Source organism: Pleurodeles waltl, chromosome 4_1, assembly GCF_031143425.1.
Source record: "Pleurodeles waltl isolate 20211129_DDA chromosome 4_1, aPleWal1.hap1.20221129, whole genome shotgun sequence".
NCBI lineage: Eukaryota > Metazoa > Chordata > Amphibia > Caudata > Salamandridae > Pleurodeles > Pleurodeles waltl.
In genome coordinates, this window is record NC_090442.1 from 266,861,068 (window position 1) to 266,888,276 (window position 27,209).

Consider the following 27,209-nt stretch of genomic DNA (forward strand, 5'->3'; position numbering starts at 1 on the left):
AATTTGAAAATGTGAATGTATAAGTAATTCAACAAAGTCTCTGTTTTTATTTTTCTACCAGTCTTTAGATACTAATCTATAACTGCAGAAAAATTAAAGCACTGCACAATTAAATAAACGCGACATTCGAACACCTGCGTAAAAGCATGTTAAAAGAAAGTACATTTAGGACATTTTAAACATCAAGTAAACCTTATACGTAAAAAAAAAAATAATACCCCACAAGCGATCTAACCTAATGGTTAAAATGTTTCTAAAACAAACTGTTTTCCCCATACAGAAAATAAGACACCTGACCCACATCTCAACAGTTTCAACAGAAAAAAAAAACCTGCAATCACAATCTAGAACACATATGTAACTATAACATGTAAAACAATTGAAATTGTGTTTTCTCTATATTAGAAAAGTAAAGTCACATTCATAACACAATATTTAACTAAGTCATTAAACTATTGTAGCACAGAATGGCAGAAGGAGTGATATAGTATCACAGAAGGCTAAACAACAGCTCTAGCACATGGGATACACTTACAGCCAGGATAGCACGAGCATAGCGAATGTAAATCGGAAACATATGAAATACTATTCAAACACTTGTTATAGGAGTGCTACAATGCTGTTATTAACATGAAAGCACACAAGCACACTCCAAATGTAATTGAGACTGAAGTAAGGCATGTACTTCAAAATTAAAATGAGGCAAGCATAGGGGAGTAGTGACTAACGGTCAGGGAATAATGGAAGAATTTGCAACACCTTTAGAGACATGGTATGATGTCCAGACTGACACCCCAGAGGAAGAGGTACTTGAATTTATAGTAGACTGTCCCATGAGAAGATTGGGAAACAACAAACCCAAAAACTCAATATTACAGTTGATGATGTAGTTTTAGCCATGGGTCAGATGCAATCAGTTAAGGCACCAGGCCCGAATAGGTTCCCTATTGAGTTGTTTTGCTAGCTATCCAGGTGGACATTTGCACCACTGCACACTACCTTTGTGGCAGCGTTTAAGGAGGGTAATCTGTCAGAGGATATGAGGTTGCCGACAGTCGTGCTTATCCCTAAGCCCTGAGATGAATGTGCATCGTATCGACCGATTTCACTGTTGAACATAGATGTTAAGGTCCTGGCCAAAGTTCTACTAATCAGTTGAGAGATGTAGTTTCCGATTTGGTACGCCCAGATTAGATTGGGCTCATGCCCAATCGTTCAAGCAGATTAAATGTAAGATGACTCTCCAATATTTTGACAGTAGAAGCGGCCTTGCCTGTGGGATGAGCGATAGCCTCACTTGATGCTAACAAGGCCTTTGACTCTGTGGCTTTGCCATACCTTTTTGGGGCATTAGGTAAAATGGGATTTGGGACAAACTTTCTCAGATGGATCAAGTTACTCTATCATAGACCAACATTCAGAGAGAAAGTAAACATTCACACTCCAGGATATTCCCAATACGGAGGGGTACCCGTCAGGTAAGCCCTCTCTAGCCAATGCTGTTTGCACTTGCTATAGAGGCATTGGCAGAGTGGGTTTGAATAGGCGCACAGATCTGGGGATGGCCGTGTAGTATTGGTTGGCATGAAAGCACATCCTTTTATGCTGGCAATATCCTGTTATATCTTTCCAGCACTGCCCTGACACTGGCCCTCCTGAAAGATATCTTTCACATCTTTGGTAATAACTCCGGCTTCTCTTTCAATTGGGATAAATACTTATTGCTCTCAATAGGGGTTTGAAAGATCGAGGAACCACTAGCACTACGGTTGAGAGTGAAGACCAAAAGCTTTAAATACCTCAGACTCTGGATCATTAGGACTCCTGACTTACGCTATTGGTTGAACTCAAGTCCCATGCTAAAACAGTTGGAAGTTGATATAAAATACTGGCAGTCACTGACGCTTTCGTTACTGGGGAGGGTGGCACTGTTTAAGGTGGTAGCCCTCCCCAGACTGTTAAATATCCTCAAGATTAGCCCTTATAAAAACTCCAGACACCCTGTTTACTAGAGTAGATGCACTGGTGAGGATGCTGCTATGGGCAGGTCGGCAACCTGGTATAGCTATGATGGTTCTACAAAGATCCACATTTGATAGTGGTATTGCCCTGCCATGCATTAGAAAATACTATGAGGCATCGCATGTAGGTGTGGTTAATGACTGGGAATACGTAAGTGGGGGAACCTGACCTAAAGACAGGATAGGTTGAAAATGGGGGACAGAAGTTTCATACACAGCCTTTGCAGTGGTAGGTTTCTACCTGGGGCATGCCTGGCAACCATGACAGTGGTGGACCCCTGGAAGAGATTGACAAGGAAAATGGGGTGGAAAGGTAGACTAACCCCAAAAACACCATTATGGGAGGGTACCTGCCTGCATCCTGTGGTGGCCCTGTGAGGTTTTTGGTGATGGGACAAAAACACCACACTAGCGGATGTGTGGGACGCGAATAGGCTGGTACTATTTGCCGTTTTGAGAACAGAGTGCAGCATGCCAGAGTCGCCGTGGTTCAGATATGGGCAACTAAGTCATGCCCTCCAAAAATGTGTGTCCCAAAAGGAGGAAACACAAGAACATGCCCCACTGGAAAGGAGATTAGTGGATGGGCGCATAGATCAGAAACTAATCTCATTGACATATAGCACAGTTATGCACAACACCAAACCCACTCTGCTATGCTTGCTTGGTAGATGGGAGCAGGACCTCGGGGAGCTTGAAGAGGAGGACAAGGTGGAAGCGCTGGGGTTTCCAGTGAAGGTGGCTATTAAGGTAGCTTTTGCCTTATGCAGATTAAAATCGTAATACGCGCACAGTGCTCCATAACATAGGCAAAGTGGAACTTCTCCCGGAAACCTGAAAATGTAAAGGAAATAAAAAAAAAGCAATATTGGTTTACAATAAACCAATATAATTTCTTTAAAAAAACATATTAAAACAGGTCCAAACAATGCCCTCCGATCTGAAAACCTATACGGAACCATAACAGACCCAACCTCACAAAACACAATTCCCAAATACAAAATAAACTTAACATTGGATTATACAAACACGAGAACAATATCACAATACCTAAAATAGCACAATTAATAGGACAAAACTATAACTCAGCCTACCGCATAACACAATAAAACAATGTAACACAAACTACCACAAAAAACATTCAAAAACAAAACATAGGGCCTGATTTAGATGCTGGCGGTAAGGGTCCTGCCATTGTCTTTTGGACAGGAATCCCACCCACTGCTGTGACGGTCCACCCGCTGTATTTAGATGTCAGTGGAGGCATAGGCAAAAGACAGCCAACAGTCCGCCATCACTGCCAAAAGACTTCACCCGCATTGAAGGCGCCATAGTCAAAAGAGGCTGACGGCAGGATGACAGCCCGTTTTACTACTGAGCCAATCCCACCGACGCAACTGTGGCAGCTAAACCACCACACCTGATTTGGCAGTTTGGGAGCTATATGAACATGAAACTCAACTGTTAATGCTTTGCGCGTATACTGCCACCATGAATCCACTGCTACCAGTCCTCCTGTTGCTCCTTGGCCAGGTCAAAATGGTAATCAACCCCATTGTCGCTTGAACAGAAGGTAAATCATAGGCATTCTCATTACCCTCAGAGTTGTAGCTTGACAATAATACTAGACTTGTGCATGGCTCATTAATTTGTGTAAACACTACCATAACGTTGTGCAAAGCTGAATTGTGCAATGTTGTAGTCAGAAAATGTATCAGAACAGACCTTAAGATATAAGTTGCCCCCACCAATCTGGTACAGACAGCATTCATGGAATGGACACCTACACAAAAAGTCTCAGCAATCACAAAGAGAAATGTTACCACACAGGTGTGTACAATAATGTCCCCAAAATCTCGTAAGTATCAACTGAAACAGTATACCTAATCTGAACCGAGCAATCCCATGATAATGTAGCAACTACACTACAACATACAATTTTTACTGGTGAACTGTAAACATGGCAGAGTTGTATGAAGGTCAGACGTCCCCTTGGTGTGTGCAGTATATCACAAACATAAGATCCCACTTAACTATAAAGTGCCAGGTTCTCTGTGTAGTGCATATTATTGGCACATCGTGTCCAAATAAACACACATACATTTTCCAGTCACAAAAACCGAACCACATATAATTTTGGTGTAAGTGTCCATTAACAACACAAATGCTTACACCAAAATTAAGATGTCCATCACTAATGTTCAACATTAATGTATGTATTTAAAAAAAATAACTAAAATATACAACCAGTGTTTGTCACTGTCAAAAATGAGAGTAAGTGCTTGGCTCACACATTAGCAGAAATAACATCATCAACAAACAATTAGAAACAATCACAAAATAAGGTCAAGACAAAGTTATTCTCAAAATAAAGTTCTTTATATATTCATGAAATAAGTCTCTCAATGGTAAATAAGAAAAGTCCATCATGACTAATAGACAAAGGTGTTAACCCATGTGGACCATAATAGATGTCAGTCCTGTCACTTGCCTCTTATATTCACTGCCAGAATAAACCTCCTCTGGAAGGGGCATATATGGGGCAGAAAGAAGGCACCTCAATGATGTTAGTGAGGAAGGTCCTTGGGTTGGGAGTGGTGGGTTTGGGTTTGGGAGGGGTGAGTTTGGGTTTGGGAGGGTTGAGTTTGGTAAAAGTGGTTTGAGATTAGGAAGGGGTGGTTTGGGATTTGGAAGGGGTGGATTTAGATTTGGAAGCAGTAAGGTAGGATGTAGAAGGGGTGGTTTGGGAGGTGGAAGGGCTAGGAAGACATTTGAAAGAGGTGGTTTAGGTTTTGGAAGGGCTCAGTGTGAGAGACAACAGTAGGCTTTCCTTAGGAAAATGGGTAGGGTGTTCTTGTGGTGTGTGTGGGTGTTGTTGTAGTGGTGGGTGTTGTGTCTTTGGGTGTGCTGGTGATGGGGGTGTGTGGTTATGTCATGGTGGGTACCCTGACTGGAGGTGTGCTTGTGGTTTGTGGGGGTATTGATGTAGTGGTGGGTTTGCTGATGTTTGGGGTGTGTGATTGTGTTGTGGTGGGTGTGATGCCTGTAGGTATGCTTGAGGTAGTGGTGTGTGTGATGTCTCCATGTGTGTGTCTGTGATTGTGTTTTTTGCTGTGTTGGTATTGGGATGTGCTGCTTGTGGTTGCTGTTCTGGGTGAGTGCATATGTTTGCATGTGCTTTGGATAGGGTTGGGTTGAGCGATTCAAGATGGGGAAGGGGTGGCAGTCTGGGCACGAGAATGTGGTGCATGGGATGCAGCGGCCAACTAGGAGGCTAAAACCTGGAATGACCACTGTAGGCCAGACAGTTTTGATGTGAACGCCATCCAGGTAAGCTAGCATCTGGATGTTCTGGCCAGTCAGCCCCTGGATAGCATTCAGAAATGCGGTCTGACCTACAGCGATCTTTCCTCAAAGATCAACATCCTCCTCAGTAAGTGCAACCTCTGACACTGGGGCAGAGGTGCCTTCAGCAAAGGTGGCACTGCCTTTTTTAGGGTGGAGGGTATGGCCAACTGGGGGAAGCAAAAGGGAGGGTGGAGATTGGAATGCAGGGGGCGAACAAAGACACAGGTGTCACAAACTCTCCAGGGTCTGCCCCCACTAGGGACTGGTCTCCATTGGAGGCCTACGAGGAAGATGTAGAATCATTTGTGGCCTCCTGTCCGATCCCCTCACCCTCCATGCCACTGAGTCCCCAGGCATTGCTGGTGTCCACACCTGATTCCCAGTGGCCATCTTCATCCCCGCCGATGTGGCTGCTGTCACCTTCACCTTGCCCAGTTGAAGCTGAAAAAAAAGACACAACAGTTTTCGGGTTTTTGTGAGATTACAAATGGACGTCAATGTACATCACACAACATTTGCACTTAGTTCAGTAATCCTCCCTGCCAGCTCCCATATCATGTGTGCCTTTGTAACTTATACACTTGTAGTTCACTCAATGATAAAGAGTTCCAACAGCATGATTAAATACATGAGCCTGGCTACATCTCTGACCCACTGCAATACAGGGTTAAAATTTAAAAAAGTCTCCCAAAGGGCAACATTTTTTAATGTTAATCTCTAATCATTGCATACCCTGTGGTCCATTTGTATTGTGTCAAAGACCTTTAATCAGCCTAGGTGGTCCCATTTCAAGTGCTTCTCTTTGCATCCCAATAGTAAATTCTAAATTAGTTACGGATACTGATTCTGGTACGCTCACTTGTAACACTCCAACTTTTGAAGGGTATTTGCTGTCCTGGAATGTGGCAGGTATTAAGAGCAAACTGCCTGATCCGGAGTGGGGGGCTTTTGTGGAATCTTACTCTATCTGCATGTTCCAGGAAACTTGGGCAATGGGTGGTGTGCATAGGCAAGGTTATCGTTCTTTTATAAAAAAGGCAATTCAATCCCCTAGGGGAAGGGCGGTTGGGGGTCTATGTATCTGGGTCAAGATGTCTGAGTTGGTTAGGGTTACTGCTGTTGATTCTTGTGATATTTTAGCCATAGTAATACAGCCTAGGTCTAGTACCCCTGTGCTGTGCATTAATATCTATAACCGTCCAGGCTCCCTTAACCAACAGTCTTATATCATTCATCGCTTGCATAATGTTCTTTCAGAATTCCATTCTAAATACCGAGTCATTATCGCTGGTGATCTTAACGCCCAAATTGAACTTGGCTCAGCCTTTGCTGAGTCCACTCAGGATGAGGACGTAGTATGGAATATTACCCCACTTCAATTTCATCCTACGCCACTTATTCCTTCCCCTAGGGTGTCTCAGATAATAGACCTTGCACTTAACTATGGCCTCCGTTTTGGAAATGGCCGATTTCCAAATGATAACCCTGCTAGGCCCACTTTTTTCAGAGGTAATTATAGTAGTTGTTTGGATTATGTCATCTTGGATTTGCGAGTTTCGCATCTCATAACTAATGTAGAGGTGGGTCTTCCCTGCACTAGCGACCATGCCTCCCTGCAAATTGCATATAACGTAGCCCTGTTTGATCTATCCGCTGGTTTGGTTGGTCGAAGTGATCTGCCGAAACTTTCCACTAATATGCTTGCGGAAAGTGGCCTTCATTTTTAAAATCTAACTTACTGAACCATAAGCTTGACATTATGATGTCCCGTCACCAACTTTTTGAGGACTCCATCGCGTTATCTCCTTCAGAAATTTTGACCGCCCATGTGGGTTTTTTGCGGAACTTAGGGAGCTTTTCACTAAACCTTCCAAATCCGAAACAAAATCTTCTGCTCCTAGGTGCAAATGGTTTGACAAAGAGTGCTGGGTGGCCAAGCATCTTTTATCTGAAGCCTTAAAGGTAAAGAACCGGGATGACATTATGGGGGTAATTCCGACCCTGGCGGTCCATGACCGCCAGGGCGGAGGGCAGCGGAAGCACCGCCAACAGGCTGGCGGTGCTTCCTGGGCTATTCTGACCGCGGCGGTAAAGCCGCGGACAGAAAAGGGGAACTGGCGGTTTCCCGCCGGTTTTCCCCTGGCCCAGGGAATCCTCCATGGTGGCGCTGCGTGTAGTGCCACCACGGGGATTCCGACCCCCTTCCCGCCAGCCTCTTTCTGGCGGTCTTCACCGCCAGAACCAGGATGGCGGGAACGGGTGTCGTGGGGCCCCCTCACAGGGCCCCATACAGATTTTCAGTGCACCCGTCGCACCCCTGCAACTCCGCCGGCTCCATTCAGAGCCGGCTTCCTCGTTGCAGGGGCTTTCCCGCTGGGCCGGCGGACGGCCTTTTGGCAGTCGCCCGCCGGCCCAGCGGGAAAGTTGGAATGGCCGCCGCGGTCTTTTGACCGGGGGAAGGTCCTTCGGCGGTAACCGCATGGCGGTCAGAATGACCGCCTATATATGCGAGAAAGAACTATGGGGGTTATTACAACTTTGGAGGAGGTGTTAATCCGTCCCAAAAGTGACGGTAAAGTGACGGATATACCACCAGCCCTATTACGAGTTCCATAGGATATATTGGACTCGTAATACGGCTGGTGGTATATCCGTCACTTTACCGTCACTTTTAGGACGGATTAACACCTCCTCCAAAGTTGTACTAACCCCCTATGTGTCTACTCTCACTCTATCAAAACTCAAACATGAGGAGCATTTATGGGAGTGTCTGTTGGAGGCTGCTAGCTCTCGCGACGCCAAGCTTTTTTGGCCTGTCATCCACTACTGAATGTCATATCGACCCAGGAAACTGGTTTTCTTATTTTCGTGAACTGTATGGCTCTCGGCTGGAGTTTTATGATACTTCCACAGATTATGCACTGTGCCAGCCCGAAATGCCGCCCTTCACCCTAAAAGAAACAGAGATGGCAATTTGCGCTCAAAGATCTGGTAGGGCCCCTGGCCAAGATGGTATTCCCTCGGATCTGTACAAATCAGACCTATCTGTGTGGACCCGATATATCAACAGAGTATCAAACACTGCCATGGCATCTCGATCCTATCCGCTTTCGTGGAAGATGGCGATTATTGTCCCCGTTCATAAAAAAGGAGACAAGAGCTCCCCCGGGAATTATAGGCCTATTAGTCTATTAGACAACTTGCAGAATTTTTTTTCGTACCAGTTGCTAATTAGACTAAAACAATGGATAATGGAAAATCAGGTCTTGAGCCATCTCCAGGCAGGATTTAGGGACAAGATCAGCACTATCGATCAGATCTTCCGATTTACCACCATCAAGTGGAAGACCGTAGATGCAGACAAAGGCCACTTATTTGTGGCCTTTGTTGATTTGAAGTCTGCGTTTGACCTGGTCCCGCGTGCCAAGCTTTGGGAGGTTCTTAGTACCACCGGTGTTCCGGGTTCCATGATTAATATTATCAAGGATCTTTATTCTGATAATTGTGCCAAAGTCCGTTGGGGTGCTATTGGCGATCTGACTCCTGCTTTTCCAACTACACGGGGTGTGAGGCAAGGTTGTGTATTGGCGCCCACTTTATTTCTCTTGTTTATTAATGCCTGTTTGCCATATTTCTTAGACTGTCAAAGTGATGCCCCTAGCCTGGGCGGGCAGAAGATTCCCTGTCTTCTGTTTGCAGATGATACCTTATTGTTATCACGTACTGCAATGGGCCTTTCTAGGCTGCTCTCCAGATTCCTGGAGTTTTGCACTGACCATGGGTTATCAATTAATTCAGCAAAAACAAAATACATGGTTTTTGGAGATATTAGGCAAAAACTGAAGAGGCCCGTATACTTAGATGGTGTCCCCTTGGAAAGGGAGGGTACCTTTGATTATCTAGGTATTAAAGTGGAAGATTCACATCTTTGGCATGCCCAGCGCCATAAATCTTTATTATGCCTGAAGCAGAGGGCGGGTGGAATTGTCAGATTTGCCTCTAGTTCCCCGAAATTTGCAATATCTCCTGCACTGGAAATATACAAAGCTCAAGCTAGAGGGGCCGCCTTATATGGAGCTGAACTTTGGGGCCATTGTAATTTGGCGAATCTGGCTAGGGTGGAAAATCAGTTTCTAAAAATGATGCTAAAGGTTCCATCGAGTACCCCATCCTTGCCCATTCACCTGGACCTAAATCTTTTCTCAATCTCACAGATTGCTGCCCTAAGGCCTCTGCTGTTTTGGATTCGGCTGTGGACAACAGATGCCCTAAATCCTTTTCGGTGTGGCCTTCTCAATGTGGTGGGCCGTGACTCTAGTATTAAATCTAAATGGTGTGTTTTTGTTGAACAATCCTTTTCTCGGCTTGGCTTAGGTTCCTATTGGCATGATCCTATTTCTATTCCTAAAAATGCTGCACAGCTGCTAAAGGATGCTTACTGGCATAATGTTCAGGTTGGACAATTTGCTAGTTCCATTCCATTGTCTATGTCCGACAATTTTTTACTTGTTAAATGTCATTACGAATTTGAGCCCTTTTTGGATGCAAAGTTATCTCCATTTGCTCGTGCCCTTTTTATCAGGTTTAGGATCGGGTCTCTCCCTCTGTGCCGCTTTACGTACAAATGGTCCAGTTCAACTAATAGATCTAAAGCTTGCCCAATGGGTTGTAAAAGTGAAGAAACTGTTCCACACGTTTTCTTCCACTGTCAAGCATATCAGAAACAAAGAGCACTTTGGCTCATCCCGCTTTGCAAACAATTAGGGGTTAGATCCTGTCTCCACGCTGAGAGAATTTTAAAATGCGACCCGTCCGTCCAGATAGCTCTACCTGTGGCAAGATTTCTAGAGTCTATCTGGCGGTTGAGACTAGCAAGGTTAAGGGACAAAACTGTGTAGTCATTGTTTAGTTTTATTTATGTATATTTACTCAACTTGGATGTATGATTGCAGTTTTTGTTGCACAGGAAATAGACCTTGGTTTGGTTTATTTTGGATTATTTATAGTCCTATGGAACTGATCCCTCATTTTATGTCGTGAGAATTTTAAAACGAAACTCATCCACCCAGACAGTTTTATTAATGGGGGAAAAAAAATCTGTATTATTCTGACATCTGAGGTTAGCAATTTTAAGGAGCAAGAGTGGGGAATTAATTTTTAGGCTTATTTATGTATATTTGTCAATTTGGATGTGTGATTGCTCCATTGGATATAGATATTGGTGTATTATATTTTTAACCAGTGCTGATTCAGGTAACTATTCTCATTATTGAGCACAGCCTTTTTTTATATTGTGATGTTTATCTGGATGCTTATTTCTTGTTTGTTTTTTAAACTTGTCTTGTCCCTTTTAACTGTGCTTTTACATTATTTTTTTAGTACCCCCCTGCTTTTAAGAAGCCCTTTTTCTCTTTGTTGTGTGTTGTACTTTAATGGTTTGTTTTTTACTTACCGAAATAAAGTTAAATGATGATGATGACTACTCAAGATGGGACGCCACAACATCTATGTGATGTAAACTTGCATATGCAAATGTCCCTTTCAGTATCACATTGCTCTCCATCATCAACTAAGGACACAAAAATGTTGTCTGTGGGATGTATAACTCTCTCACCAATGTGGGCGCATCCCTGTATGCTGGAGTCAATACAGTTTGGCAAACAAATTCACGTTGGTAATCACAGACTGGCTCATGTACACATTTGTGAAGAGCTAAGGACTCAGGCCCACCTTGCTACTATCCACATTAACTTACCAAAGGTTTGCTGGGCAAACTGCTTTCAAACATGTGCCAGATACGTAATTATACCACTGTACACAGAATTCCAATACTTTTGGTACAGGAGCACATTCTCATATTGCTATAGCACTAACTTACCAATGTCAACTATGATATATCAGCTGCATTATTATTGCACAGTTTGCCACAGTTACCAGTAATGGGGCCTTTATTCAGTACACACATTTGTGATGCACCATCCCATCTAGCCCAATCATGACATGGGGGATATTTTGAAGATCTGTCCGTGATGTCATTGTGAAAATGCTGGAAATCTCTTTGCATGCAGCCTTGTGTCTGCCCACAACAGTAATTGCTGTGGGAGGAGGAATCTAGTGGCGTCCTTCAGCACAAAGCAATACATCACATACAGCACCAGACACTGTCTGATCAAACTACATCTCCAGAAATCCTGATAGGCTTTGGAAATGTGTCACCCTCAATGTTGAAGGCGTACAATTAGCTGGTAAGTAAAGAGATCAAAATACAACAATATCTACAGACAATTACCCGCGTGTCGCTGCTGTTGAGCCCTCAACTGCCCATCAAGCTCCGGGTATGACACTGCAAGGATGCAGGCCATTAGGGGGTCAGAGTGCAGCGACTGTTCAACTTGGCTATCTGCAAATTTCCTTGTAGCCCAAGGCAGGTCCTTCCATCCCTTCTGACTGCAGGCTACGCCGCTTGTGGACCCCAAGGGTACGTAACTTCTTTGCGATGGCCTTCCATATTTCTGCTTCTGAAAGCCTGTATGGATGACAGAAAAAAAGAAAAGAAAATTCATTGTTACTGTCTGGCAGTACTGCTGTGACATTACATTTTGGATATTCACAAGTACATCCACCAGTCACTACATTTTTTCACCAGCAAATTGTTAAAGGTAGAGAGGAAATACTGGGTTGCAGTGATCTCATTTTCACCATCAATACTTGCCAGCTTCTTATGTTACCTAATCAGGCATAAAACTCATCTTGGCCAGCGCTATGCAAGCTATACTGTTGTGAGAGCCGCCCCTGATTACCCACAATCATTGTGAGCTACTAAAGGCCAAACCACCTGTACAGTCCTTGCACATAATGATGCTCACAGCTACATTGGCTTCCTGCCCAAACTCCCAAGAGTCAGAACGCATGGTCTGCATCACATATAGTGACTGAGGGCAAGATAGAAGGGCTGCTATGTGTCAGTGAGAGCAGGGAAATGTGCGTTGTTTGAACAAGTGTGTTTCGGAATGGGACAGACTAGGATGAATGATTGTGAGCCATTGTCATCTGAACTTGCTGCACCTAAACTAACTTCACTTGTATGTAGCTCCACAACAGGTTTAAATGATACAGAGCAGCCTATTACACATTATGTGCTGGAATCCCATCTGACAGTACAGCATCAGGCAACTTCAGACCCTCAACATTTTCAACTCAACATCAACATTAATCCAACATTGGCTATATATTGTCAGTCATACTACTGGTGCACAGTCTACTGGTGACTGGTAGTCAGTGGCTTGCTGTTTGTGTGATAAAATAGGATTTGTGTGTTACATGGACACAGATCACAGGTTTTACTTCCAGGTGACATAACCTTGCCATGCACAGACATTTTAGAAAGTGGCAAAAAAGAAACTGTCCCAGCTACATCATTCTGTCAATTCCAATCGCTAGACTACCAACATTACCAAAAAGGAAACGAATAGCATGTGGAACAGAAAGGAAGAGGTTACACAGTCAGACATTCCCCAAGCAGACATGTACCTGCTCCTTTGGAGTCCCATAGGGTTAGCTGTCCAGGGACAGAACTTCCCTAGCAAGGAACTCCAGCACCTCCGTGCTGAAGGCAGGGGTCCTGTCACCGGCTTCTTGGCTCCCAGAGGTCAGTAACAATAGCAAGAAAAAAGGAGGTCTTTATGGCTGCAGCAATAGGAGACAAGTGAGTGTTTTTTTCCCAACGCGGCATACAAGTATACAGCAGCTGCATCAGTGGGTTTCACGTGTAGCCATCACACACGTAAGCCTATTGCAGGGACCGCCATGGAGGCTACCATTTACTGCACATTCATCTTCCGCTTACGGCTGTCAGGTAGCCAATGTCCTAATGGCAAGGTCAGGCAGCCACCATTTTAGGGTGTGAAGCTGCGCATTTCACAATTGTTAGTGCATCACCAGCACTCAAAATGGAGGCTAGTGCCTTTCTAAATGTCAGTTACGAATGACACTTTTCTTAGAAAGATATGACACAATAAAATGTGAACTGTGACTGTGTTTGACAACGATAGTGCTGTGTGGGAAGGTCTTCCTTGGTTGATGGTATTTAAAAAAAAATTAAACAAAAAATATGTGCAACTAACACAATTAAAATGTATTATTTGCACGTAATGACAAAAAAGTCCAATTATTTGATGTTGATGTATGTACATGTGTGACCCAATGACAGTTCTACTGTTACCAAGAAGTCAGAAGTGTTTTGACATTAAAAGTATGTCCATTTGATCTGATATTTTTTTTCCCATGCATATAGAGGTCTGAACCTAACCATGGGTAGTAAATGACAGCCTCAGGTGTTCCGGCCCTTTCCAGACCTTGCCTCAATGGAGGAAAGGGACATCATCAAGCAATATTGCATAATTAGGCAAATTATTCTAAATTTGTGTCAACAGTTGCAGTCTGATCTCCTGCCTTACAATATGAATTCAACAGCCATAACACAAATAGTAAAACACATGGCGATACTGCATTTTCTAGCCGCTGGCACCTTTCGAAACAGTGTGGCAGTATCTGGGGGCAAGTCCCAGCCAACGTTCAGTGGTATGCTACAAGAAGTCCATGCTTCCTTCTATTCTGATATTCTGTTTCAGGGTTCTTCACCATGCCATCTTCAGTTGGACATTTTAAAGTTGTGACATTTGCTGTGATATGTTGCAGTTTAGAAGTACAAAGTGAACATGCGTTGATCCTGGGACAGACACGCACTTGTTAGCACACCACTAAATGATGGTTGGGACGCTGCACCAGATGCTGCCACAGTGTCCTGTACTGGTCATGTGGCCTCAGATTTTGTTATTGCCATGATGTAGACTATTGGCGTTATTGATCTAGGATTCCTGTTGAGAGGGGAGGAACTATGGCTCCAAATGAGGCCAGGCCTCAGTGATAGTTTGCCTATTTTATTTGATACCATTACGTATTTCCTTTCCTCTATGGTGTCAAGGTTGTGGAGCGTCTAATCCTGAATGGCACAGACTACTGGGTTTAGGCCTGGTTTTTGAAACCCAGTTTTCATTTTTACAAGGACTTGTTTCCAACATTTGTATTTTCCCAATTGAGTTTATTTTTCTGAATAAATTGTTTATCACTTTACCTCTTTGTCATTTTAACATTTTTTTGGCAACTGAATGTTCAAAACATTTGAAAACATGATAGTGGAAGACGAACATCACAAAGGAAATTCCACAAATAATCCAACAAGAGTCTTGTATTCTGTGTCAATAACATGTATTATCCTAACACAAAAAAGTGAGGTGTATTAAAAATTATGAAATAAACAAAAAAGAGTATCATGGTGAATGGAAACATCCTATTAGATCCAAAAACAGCTTGGCGTCCAATGCCCAACATACAAATATCCTCAGAAAAGGTAAATGTGTCCATGAAATAGTCCACAGAGAGAATGATAGCCACACAAGGAGGAAATTGGGTTCTGCATCTCTTGGAGGTGGTGGTGTTGGCCTTGCCATCCTCTCCTGCAGGTTCGGATGACCATCCACTCCGGAGAGGAGGGAGGGCACAGGTGCAGGGACTAAGGTGGTAGGAGCAGGCTCCTCATGTGTCAGGGCCTCCCTGTCTGTGGCTGGCAGTGGTGTACTTTGCCCAGATGTGGAGGGACCACAGACACGAGCAGATGGAATTGGAAAAGTCCTACGCATATGATGATAAATTTCAAACATCACCCCAGTCAAGGAGCACAAATTGGAATAGACATTCTGCATCTCTACATTTTGTTCCCTCTGCACCTGATTAATGTCCCGGAGCTCTGTTACGGCCTGGCCCATCATGTCTTGGGACTGTTGTACTGCTCCCAAGACTTGGTCACTGTTGGTCTGGCTCACAAAACCCCAAGTGGCCTACCTTGGCTGGCCTACAGATTCCCTCCCCCATCCTTATTAGCATATCCCCTTGAGGAAGTGTGGTCCATCCCATTGGGGACTGGCATAACTGGAGGCTGTGTTGTTGGTGTCTCAGCAGCAGCCAGGGCTTGGGGGCACAGGACTGGTGTGTAAGTCCTTGGTGCATAGGAAGTGGAAGTGTCCTCATGCTGAGATGTTGTTGAAGTTGTGGTGGAAGGTGTAGGTGTGGGCTGAGTTTGATTCACTGGAGCTGTCTGACCAGACAGACCAGCTAGCTCATGGTCATCCTGACCTGCAGCCATCTAGTCCTCACTGAAGGCTTGCTCCTGGTCTGCAGAGTAGGTGTCTTGCCTGGCAGACGGTGGTGCACTTGGCTGGGTGGTTGGACCTGTGAAGGTTACAGAGAATATGTAATGAATCCATATATTGTGTGTATATATGTTCTTTGTCTACAAAAGGGCCAACCTAAAAATTTGAAAGAGGGTGATAGCGATTCAAGCCTCTTTATGATTTTCCTTATTATACAAACGCAGCCTGATTTACTTAGATGACAACTCCAGTGCTGACCTTGTAAAGATGTCCTGAAATGTAACAGTGTTATTTCAGATTTGTAGGTTATATATAACAAAAACAAAGAGGGAGGAAGGTTGTGGGGCTGGGTCTGTCCTCTGTATAGTCTAAATAACATTACAAAAGAGGCCCAGCTAAAATAATGACCACAGGATGGATAAGAAAAAGGATTTTCCTGTTAGAAAAACCCTCACCTACCAGGGTTATCCCTTGGTGGCATGCTTCATCATTGGGTTTCTTCCCGTTCTGCTGCGGAGCGGGTGTGCTACGACTTACGGGATACATGGGAGCACTGATTTAGTCTTGTCAATGTGAAACACAGGACGGATGGGATTGGTGGGGTCTTGGGTGACTTAAACATACCTGTCTCCTAGTAATTCCAATGATTTAATAGATCTCTTGGAGGCGGTTTGATTAAAAAGAGGCTGCAGAAGTGGGGGATGTAATGCACCTGACTTTCTAGTCTACATGTTTCAGAGACTTACACCTAGGCCCCTCTTCAGTACCAAGGTGGACTCCATGGTGCCACTCCTTGTTTGACTACCTCTAATGAAAGCATAAATAATACATGCTCTGTGATATGGTGCAATTCACCTTACTAATGTGGTGTCATAAGATGATACCTATCGTTTATGGTGTCCGTCATTGATACCTGCGTAAATACAAGAGAGGCATAGTTATCCTAGCCCTCATTTGTAATGGCTGCTATATATGTTGTTTGTGGGTGTGGTGCCACCTATTTGCAAACTGCACCCCACTCATGGGAAACGCCACTCGTGAATATCAGGACTGAGGGACTAAAGTACTTTCACAATCAACAGTACAAGACATTCTACATTTAAAACTTTTTCAACATGTAAACACGTGAAACACACCTAACAGCACAGACGTGGTGCATGCGTAACCTACTCAGTAGTATTTGGATTCTCATATCATAGGTCCTCCGGGAGGGGTGTGTGCTTGTAGTCACACTCTAAAGATTTGACAAAGTTTTAGAATCAATTCATCTTCCCGTATCTGTAGCGCCATATAAACAATGTTCAAAAGGCACTTACTTCTTCAAAGCGTTACCCCCGCTCTGTACCTAATGCTCACCTCCCCGGGGTCTGAAACTTGAATGCTCAAATGGGAGCTGAGTTTAAATCGGCAGCAGCTCTTGCATCTTGGCATGCTAAAGCGTGCAACACTCGACCGCTAACTTCCCTAAGATGGTGGCGTCCAGTGGAACGAAAGGGGGACCCTAAATGTAGGTATCCCTTGTGGGTGCCTGAATTGCACGGCGGTCATTGGGGCTTCATGGGCTTACAGAGGCAGAACTGGGGATTCCCATTTTGTTTTGATAATTATTTGGGAGTTTCTTTTTTGGGTTTAACGAAGGGTTACATGTTCCCTTCTTACTGTGATGGTGACGTATATGTGAGTGGCTAATATTTATTGTTGAGGGTTTGCTCTTTGTGACACTATGGAATGTAAGGGAATGAGATGGACATAGGACCTTCTGTGCTGCCGAGGTGTACCATTAATTTCAGGAGATGTATATCCAACTAATGATTAATGTGATGTTAATACTTCGTCAGCTGGCTCCAATGTATGTTCTCATTGAGGCCAAATTGGTGTGTGCGCATTTTGTAAACACATCATTGTTCTTTTTCGAACAGTGTAGACTGACAATTAATCTCTTTATGGTGTTCTAGGATAACCCACTGGTAATCCTCCACTGTGTGTGCTTTCTCTATGAATGAGTGGACATTTTAGTTGTAGCCCGTCCACATCTTAGGTTACTACGGTGTTCGCAGACACGAGTCTTAACCTTCGGGTGGTCATCCCCAAATAATGTAGGTTGCATGGACAAGTGATCATGTATACTGCTCACTGAGTGTTACAATTGGAGAAGTCTCTAATGTCCCATGTTGTGCTGTCATTAAAGGTGACCTGTTTAGTGACCTTTGTTAGATGTCAAACACTACAGTTCCCACATGGATAATGTCTATTGGGTAGTGGTAGGCAGTTGTTATCTTCTGGTTTACTACGAAGATGGCGTGGGCAGGTGTGTACAATCATGTCTCTAAGACTCTTTCCCCATTTATGTGAAAACATGGGTTTTGGAATATTTAATGAGCCACTATTCAGGATGTGCCCATGTTTGTTAATGATCTTGCTTACTTGATTGAAGGCTATGTTAAATGTTGTGATACATAATGGTCTTTCCCCCTTCTCTTTTTGGGGAGGGGTATCCAGAAGGGCTTCTCTGTTGTTATTGCGAGCTTGCTTCATGGCTCAGCTGATTATTCTTGCAAGGTATTTCCTAGCCTCCAGTTTAGATGCTAGACTCTGGGCTTGATTTTTGGAATCTGACATCTCTGAACAATTCCTTCTCAATCATAGAAATTGTCAACATGGTGGGTTCTCTCTCAAAGGGTAGGGTGAGCACTATCAAACAGGAGTAAACAGTTTTTGGCTGTTGGTTTTTCATGGGTGGTTGTTTTAAGAGCATCATTGGTGGATTTAATGTTTAAATCTAGTAAGACCCAATGTTCCTTGCTCATTGTGTGAGTGAATTTCAAAAACTGGTGCTGTCTGTTTAACCACTTTAAAAATGTCACCACTTGTGTCTCACCCCCTTTCCAGATAACCAATATGTCATCAATATATCTTTTCCACAATGCTATGTTGTCTCTGTATGGATTGGTGGAGTTTACGATTCTCTCTTTCTCTAGATGATAGACATAGAGACAGGCCAGACTCGGAGCGAAGGGGCTTCCCATGCTGGTCCCATGTTTCTGAATGTACAAATTGTTCTCAAATTCAAAAAATGTTTTGGTTAGGGCCCAGAAACAGCATTCCATAACAACATTCTGTGGTGTTTGGTAATCCCAATGTAAGTCAAAGATAACCTCCTCAATTATGTGTAATCTGTCAGGGTGAGGAAGACTCGTGTATAGGCTTTCCACATCCAGCCCTATTTGTATCTCATTTGCTGGATCAAAAGGTCTGTCTTTCAAAAGACACAGTACTTCCTTTCTATCTTTAAGGTAGGTATCTGTGTTTTGGTTTATGGGTCTTAAAAATGCATCTTTATCATGGGACAGAGGTTCCAAAATAGAATTGATACCTGATACGATGGGTCTACCAGGAGGTGATTCAAGGTTTTTGTGACTTTTGGGGATAGTGTAGAAATAAGGAGTTACTGGATTTTTATTAATTAGGATATTTCCTTCTTTCTGGGAAATCCAGTTTTGTGCTAAAGCTTCTCTACCATGCTGTGGATCTTCGTCTTTAGGAAATCAGTAGGGTCCTCTCTGAGTTTTTCAAAGTTATGTGTGTCACCCAATAGTCTTAAACATTCTTTATGATAGTTTTCTAAGGTCTGGATTACGATAGCGCCTCCCTTATCTGCTGGTTTTATTACTATCTTATTGTTAGCTAGTTCCTGAAGGCTTTTTTCTCGTTCATGGTTGTGTTATGGAACACCTTCAAAGTGTTAGGATTAATCTCATTGATATTCTTCAGAACTGCTTTTTCAAAAGCGATGATTTCTATTGGGATAAAGTGTTGGGAGGTGTGAAGGATGATTTTTGCGTAGACCTGTGTCCCCCAGTGTCCCTTAGTGCTAAATTGTCTGCTGGTGGCTGACCTTCAAAAAAGGATCTTAGTTTGATCTTCCTCATTAAGGTGGTCATTACAACCCTGACGGTCGGTGTTAAAGCGGCGGTAAGACCGCCACCAGGCCGGCGGTAAAAAAATTGCAATTACGACCGTGGCGGAAACCGCCAACAAAGACAGCTACTTTAACACTCCGACCGCCACGGAGGTACAAACAAACAGCACGGCGGTCACCGACAGACAGGCAGGAGACAATGTACCGCCCACACTATTATGACAGGCCAATCCGCCACCTTTTCCGGGGAGGATTCACCGCGGATAAAAACACGGTGGAAACAGGAATCCCGAAGGGAAAACGCTCACCTCTACACACCCCACGAGGAATGAGAACGCCATGGATCCGGAACTCCAAATTCTCCCTGCGATAGTCTTCCTGCTCCTCTACCAGGAGCACGAACGCTGGCGGCGAAGACCACAGTGAGTACTGCACCTACGACACAGGGGAGGGGAGAGGGAAAAAACAGGGACATACACACGCAACACCCCCACCCCCACCCTCACCAACTACAACACACACACTAATGCATATCAATACATCACAGTTACACCCCCCAAACCCCCCTGGAAGAATGCAAAGACAATAGAAAATGAGTGTAACCATTGTAATATATTAAAAGCAAGTAGGCAGAAATATATATATACACCATGTACAAAATATATACCAAGCATAGTAGTCCAGGTAGTGCACTAAGAAAGTCAGTGGAACAGTGGGACCACACGGTATGGGCGAGGCCCATACAAGATCCCCGACCATGACGGAGAGAACACTGCAGGGGCATCAGACAGCAACTAAACAGGCACCTCAGGTGGAGGGAAAGTGGGGGCACCTCAGCCGCTCGAGTGCACAACGCCAAATCCACGAGGGGGCCACATGCCCACTGTTCAATCCTCGGGAGTGCAAAGCCACAGTCTCTCAAGTCTCTACAGTGGGTGGGTTGCCCACTGTTCAATCCTGGGGAGTGCAGAGCCACAGTCTCACAAGTCTCTACAGTGGGTGGGTTGCCCACTGTTCAATCCTGGGGAGTGCAAAGCCACAGTCTCACAAGTCTCTACAGTGGGTGGGTTGCCCACTGTTCAATCCTGGGGAGTGCAAAGCCACAGTCTCACAAGTCTCTACAGTGGGTGGCTTGCCCACTGTTCCATCCTGGGGAGTGCAAAGCCACAGTTCACAAGTTTCTACAGTGGGTGGCTTGCCCACTGTTCCATCCTGGGGAGTGCAAAGCCACAGTCTCACAAGTCTCTACAGTGGGTGGCTTGCCCACTGTTCAATCCTGGGGAGTGCAAAGCCACAGTCTCACAAGTGGATGACAGCCTCCACTGGTTACGGAGGGGGCATGGTGCCCAGAGTGCTTCATCCTGCTAAGGACAGAGGTAGTGGATGGATCTCTCCACTGGTTCTGGAGGGGGCATGGTGCCCAGAGTGCTTCATCCTGCTAAGGACAGCGGTAGTGGATGGATCTCTCCACTGGTTCTGGAGGGGGCATGGTGCCCAGAGTGCTTCATCCTGCAAAGGACAGAGGTAGTGGATGGATCTCTCCACTGGTTCTGGAGGGCATCATTCACCCCGTGACGGACTCAGTTGCGTCAGTGTCCCTGCCACTCATGGGCTAGCGGTGCTTGAGATGGCAATGCCCTGTTCAGCGGTGCTTGAGACGGCGATGCCCTGTGCAGCGGTGCTTGAGATAGCGGTGCCCTGTTCAGCGGTGCTTGAGACAGCGGTGCCCTGTGTAGCGGTGCTTGAGACGGCGGTGCCCTGTTCAGCGGTGCTTGAGACGGCGATGCCCTGTGCAGCGGTGCTTGAGATAGCGGTGCCCTGTTCAGCGGTGCTTGAGACAGCGGTGCCCTGTTCAGCAGTGCTTGAGACGGCGGTGCCCTGTGCAGCCGTGCTTGAGACGGCGGTGCCCTGTTCAGCAGTGCTTGAGACGGCGGTGCCCTGATCAGCAGTGCTTGAGACGACGGTGCCCTGTTCAGCAGTGCTTGAGACGGCGGTGCCCTGTTCAGCGGTGCTTGAGACGGCGGTGCCCTGTTCAGGCGGGCCTTTTGCTGGCGGTCCTTCATGGCCCAGCAGGCCTTTTACTGGCAGTCCTTCATGGCCCAGCGGGGCTGATGCTGGCGGTGGCCTCCTGGGCAGCTGGGCTGATGCTGGCGGTGGCCTCCTGGGCAGCTGGGCTGATGCTGGTGGTGGCCTCCTGGGCAGCTGGACTGGTGCTGGCGGTGGCCTCCTGGGCAGCTGGGCTGATGCCTGCGGTGGCCTCCAGGGCATCGGGGATGATGGCGGTCTTCTCCGCCATGCTGCTCTTCCCAGACTTGCCGGGATTCTTGTGGCCCTTCCCCACCTTGGAAGGTGTCACAGCTGACTCCACACTCCCAACGGGACCCCTGGGAGCAGCTTTGGTGGCTGGAGTCTTCCCCCTCTCCCGCCGGGCACTGGCCAACTTCTGATGTTTCACAGGTGAGGTACTGTCTGTGCTGTGGCTCCGTGCCACACTGGCTGCCCTGGTGGCCGGTGCACTCCAGATTCCGGTGACTACAGGCACTACTGGTCCCGGAGATGTTGTGGCTGAGATGCTAGTTCGGGACCTATGAGACGGACGGGGTGGGGGAGGTGTGGGAAAGAGGTCAAGGTTGGACAGGAAAAGTTTTTGGGACACACTGGGACGGGTAGCTGGAGGGGGTTTGGGAGTGGAGGAAGAGGTGGTGGTTGTAGGAGGTGTACGTTTGGTGACTTTGGGTGAAGGTGCATGCGCTGGAGGCGGTGGATGACTGTTGGGTAGGTGTGTGCCTGCGTTTGTGTATCTTGGGAGGGGGCGTCACAGACACACTGGGAGAGGACACGGGACGTGTGAATGGTAGTGGGGGTGGTGACTGCACGTGAGCGGGGTGTGGTGGTGGGTGTGCTGGAGAGGGACGTAGTGGCTGTAGAGGTAGTGCATTCAGGTGTGAGTGTAGACTAGACTGGGAGGGAGGAGGGAGACGAGGAGGAGGGGGACACAGTGGAGGCAGTGGATGTTGGTGATGCTTGCGTCAGTGCCTGTGGGATGTGTGGTGCTTATGTTTGCCTGAGCTTCCCTTGGGTGTTGAGGTGTGTGCATGTTGGTCTGTAGGTGTGCTTGGGATAGGCTGAGGTACAGGGGATTGGGTCGGGGTGGAGGAAGTTGGAGGGTGGAGGCTAGAGACGGGGACAATAGCTGCCATCAGTGCTGAGGCCAGAGTCTGAAAACCTCGCTGAAGGGCCACCTGATCAGAATGAATGCCCTCCAGGAATGCATTGGTTTGTTGCAACTGCCTCTCTCCACCCTGGATGGCATTCAAAATGGTAGACTGCCCAACAGTGAGGGACCTGAGGAGGTCAATGGCCTCCTCACTGAGGGCAGCAGGGGTGACTGGGGCAGGGCCTGAGGTGCCTGAGGCGAAGGTGATGCCCACCCTCCTGGGTGAGCGGGCACGGGGCAAAGGCTGAGGGGCTGATGGGAGGGCAGTGCTGGTGGGGGGGTGGCGGCTGTACCTGTAGATACGGGGGCACAGATGTTGCTGCCACCACAAGGGAGCTCCCATCAGAGGACGAGTCCGTGTCGCTGGTGTCAGCTCCTGTCCCCGCCGTGGAGCTCCCCTCGCCCTCCATCCCACTGGTGAATTCAGACTCCGTAGTGTCGCCCTCCAGGGCCATGTGGGATGCAGCTCCTTCGTGCTCCGGTGCCACTGCTCCTCCGCCTGATGATGCTAATGCACACAAGAACAGGGAGACCACAAAAAGGGGGGGGGGAGACAGAAGAAAGACATGTTGAGTGCATGCATTACCGCTACTGTTGGCGGACACAACAGACATAGAAGCCCCCTGCACTATGCCGCACTCTTGGGCTCCATTGTTCAATTCCTGGGAAATGGCCTACAAGGCTATGGATGACATCTGCACACATAGATGACACAGGGGCATGACTAGGTGTACTTGGCACTCTACAGAGGTGGGCTGGGGTGCCACATGGCCTGCCTTACGCAGGGGCCTTGCCTACGGAACTCACCCTGGCCTAGGGAAACCCACAGCCCACCTCCCCCACCCAGACCCCTCCACTGTGCACAAAGTCAGCAGAAGGAGAGTGTACTCATCCCCTTGTGGCTGCTGTGATGCCCTCAAACGCCCATCCAACTCCGGGTAGGCCACCGCCAGGATCCTGAACATCAGGGGGGTCAGGGTGCGACGGGCACCCCTCCCACGTTGGTAGGCCATCCCCAGCTGAACCTCCGCCGTCTTCTTGCTCCAGGTCAGGCAGCCACCATTTCAGGGGCCCACATGGCTTCATTTCCAACTGCGTCACACATACCTAGGCCTAGACTCAACACACATACAGGCCACCTTTTGTGTATGATCGGTGTTCTGGATAAACTGTGGGTACGTACCTCTGAGTTGTTTGACTCTGTGCTCGCTGCTGTCCTTCATAGGCACCGTCCGCTGGGAAATGTGAGGAGATGGCGGCATCCTCCGGTGTACCTACCGTTGGTGGACCTGTCGACAATGGAGGAGCGACATTTGATTATCAAATACAGGCTTGACCGTGCCACAATCTAGGAACTGTGTACCCAGTTGGAGCCAGACCTGATGTCAGCAATCCGCCATACCACAGGAATCCCCCCTCAAGTGCAGGTGCTGTCAGTGCTCCATTTCCTTGCAAGTGTGTATTTTCAAACAACAGTGGCCGTAGCATCAGGGATGTCCCAGCCTATGTTTTCCAACGTATTGTCCAGAGTGTTGTCTGCCCTTCTGAAACACATGCGGAGCTACATCATTTTCCCTCAGGTGGAGGATTTGCCTACAGTGAAAGGGGATTTCTATGGCCTGGGACACATCCCCAACATCATAGGTGCCATTGATGGGACCCATGTGGCTTTGGTTCCCCCCCACAGGAGTGAACAGGTGTACAGAAACCGGAAGAGTTATCATTCTATGAATGTACAGATGGTATGTTTGGCAGACCAGTACATCTCCCATGTGAATGCCAAGTTCCCTGGCTCAGTGCATAACTCCTACATCCTGCGGAATAGCAGCATCCCTTATGTGATGGGTCAACTCCAGAGGCACCGTGTGTGGCTATTAGGTGAGCACCTGGAGGCAAGTCAGTGGGAATGGTTGTCTGGGTCTGGGGATATCCCTCCAGGTTAGTGCGTGTCTAACAGTTGTCCCTCACCATTTGCAGGTGACTCTGGTTACCCCAACCTGTCATGGCTACTGACCCCAGTGAGGAATCCCAGGACAAGGGCAGAGGAACGCTACAATGAGGCCCATGGGCGAACTAGGAGGGTGATCGAGCGGACCTTCGGCCTCCTGAAGGCCAGATTCAGGTGTCTCCATATGACAGGTGGATCCCTATTCTACTCACCAAAGAAGGTGTGCCAGATCATCGTGTCCTGCTGTCTGCTTCATAACTTGGCTTTGCAACAGATGCCTTTTCTGCAGGAGGATGGTCCAGATGGCGGTGTTGTTGCAGCTGTGGAGCCTGTGGACAGTGAAGAAGAGGAAGCAGAGGAAGAATACATGAACAGCAGGGACTCAGTGATCCAGCAATATTTCCAGTGAGACACAGGTAAGAGTACAGACCTGCCTACTACGTGTACTTTAACACTACTACCTCTCTACTGTGTGTCATTTTCATCCAGTGTATGGTCACTGAGTTTTCACTTTCCCTTACGATTTCACAGATGTGGGTCCCACTGTGTGACATCTGCTTAGATTCCTCATGGACTAGAGCTGTGTGACATAGGTATGTTGACATTACAAATGAAAGAGCATTTTGTCACAGTAATTGCTAATACACTATTTCGAAATCAGAGTCAGACTCCAGATTGTTTTGTGCTTTAAGTGTGTTTATTTAAGTGCTCAATATTGGAGGGGGTAGTGAAATGGTGAGGGGTGATGGCGGAGGAATGTCCATGGCACAGTTCATTCTATTAGTCTCACAGGTGCATTGCCCAAATGGGCATAGGAAGTGGAGCTGGGGCAGTTAAAGTATGGACAGGGTGACAAAGTGGGACAGTAGGATGACAATCATGGTGGTCTCATTTCTTGGCGGGGGTCTTGGCATCGTGCTCTGTCTTTGTCCTGGATCTCAGGGACCGTTTGCGGGGTGGTTCTCCCTCTGCAGGGGGTGGGGTGCTCGTGTGGTGGTCCTGTGGCAGGGCGTCCTTTCCCTAGCGCCGCCGGAGGTGGTGGGCAGTTCATCGTCCATGCTAGTGTCATGGGCCCCTTGTAGTGCCACAGTGTCCCTCCTGGTGTTGAGTACTTCCTTCAGCATCCCTACGATGGTTCCCAGGGTGGAGCTGATGGTTCTGAGTTCCTCCCTGAAACCCTTATACTGTTCCTCCTGCAGCCGCTGGGTCTCCTGAAACTTGGCCAGTACCGTTGCCATCGTCTCCTGGGAGTGGTGGTATGCTCCCATGATTGAGGAGAGGGCCTCGTGGAGAGTGGGTTCCCTTGGCCTGTATGCCCCCTGTCGCACAGCAGCCCTCCCAGTTCCCCTGTGTTCCTGGGCCTCCGTCCCCTGGACCGTGTGCCCACTACCACTGCCCCCAGGTCCCTGCTGTTGTTGGGGTGGTGGGTTATCCTGGGTTCCCTGTAGTGGTGGAAACACAGCTGATTGATGTGTCCTGGGGACGGAGGTATGGGCCCGCTGGGTGGGTGGTGTGCTGGTGTTTCCAGAGGGGGGAAGGTCTGTGGTGGCCTGTGACTGGGTGAGGGGAACCGACTGTCCCGAGGTCCCCGATGGGCCGGGCTGGTCACCTAGATCCAGTTGGACAGAGGTGCTGTCATCACTGTGGGCCTCTTCTGTTGGTGGTGTGGACATGTGTGGACCCTCCTGTCCGGTGACGTTGGGTAGGGGTCCTGCAGGGGTATAAAAGGATGGTTATTACATCTGTGTGTGTCATGGTGTGCAATGGCTGGGTGACCGTGTACCCCATTGCTTGCATTCCTGTGTGGGCCCTTGTGTGAGGATGGTTTAGGGGGTTGTATGGGTATGTGCAGTGGCCATGCTTTAGTGATGGGTGTCCATGCTTTGTTGTTTCATGCAGGGCTTGGTGTTGGGATGGGTGGTTTGTGATGTTGGGACATATGTGAGGAGTTGGGGTGCTGGGGGTGAGGGTGAGGGTGGGGGTATGTGATGGCATGCAGGTAGGGTGGGGGATGTAATAATTAAGCTTGTCTTACAAGAGTCCATTCCTCCACCTACTCCTGCTAGGCCCTCAAGATGCAAAATCGCCAAGACCTGCTCCTCCCATGTTGTTAGTTGTGGGGGAGGAGGTGGGGGTCCACCGCCAGTCCTCTGAACCGCCAGGTGGTGTCTTGAGACCACGGAACACACCTTCCCCCGTAGGTCGTTCCACCTCTTCCTGATGTCCTCCCGATTTCTTGGGTGCTGTCCCACTGCGTTGACCCTGTCCACTATTCTTCGCCATAGCTCCAGCTTCCTTGCAATTGAGGTGTGCTGCACCTGTGCTCAGAATAGCTGTGGCTCTACCCGGACGATTTCCTCCACCATGACCCTGACCCTGAGCTCCTCCTCCGAGAACCTGGGGTGTCTTTGCCGTGCCATGCGGTGGTGTAGGTGATGTGTGGGGTGGAGTGTGTAGTGAGAAGTGTGCTGATATGTAGTGGTGTGTTGTGTGAGGTGCGTGGAAGTTCTGTGGGTGATGGTGTTGTGTGCCTGTGGATGCTGTTGTT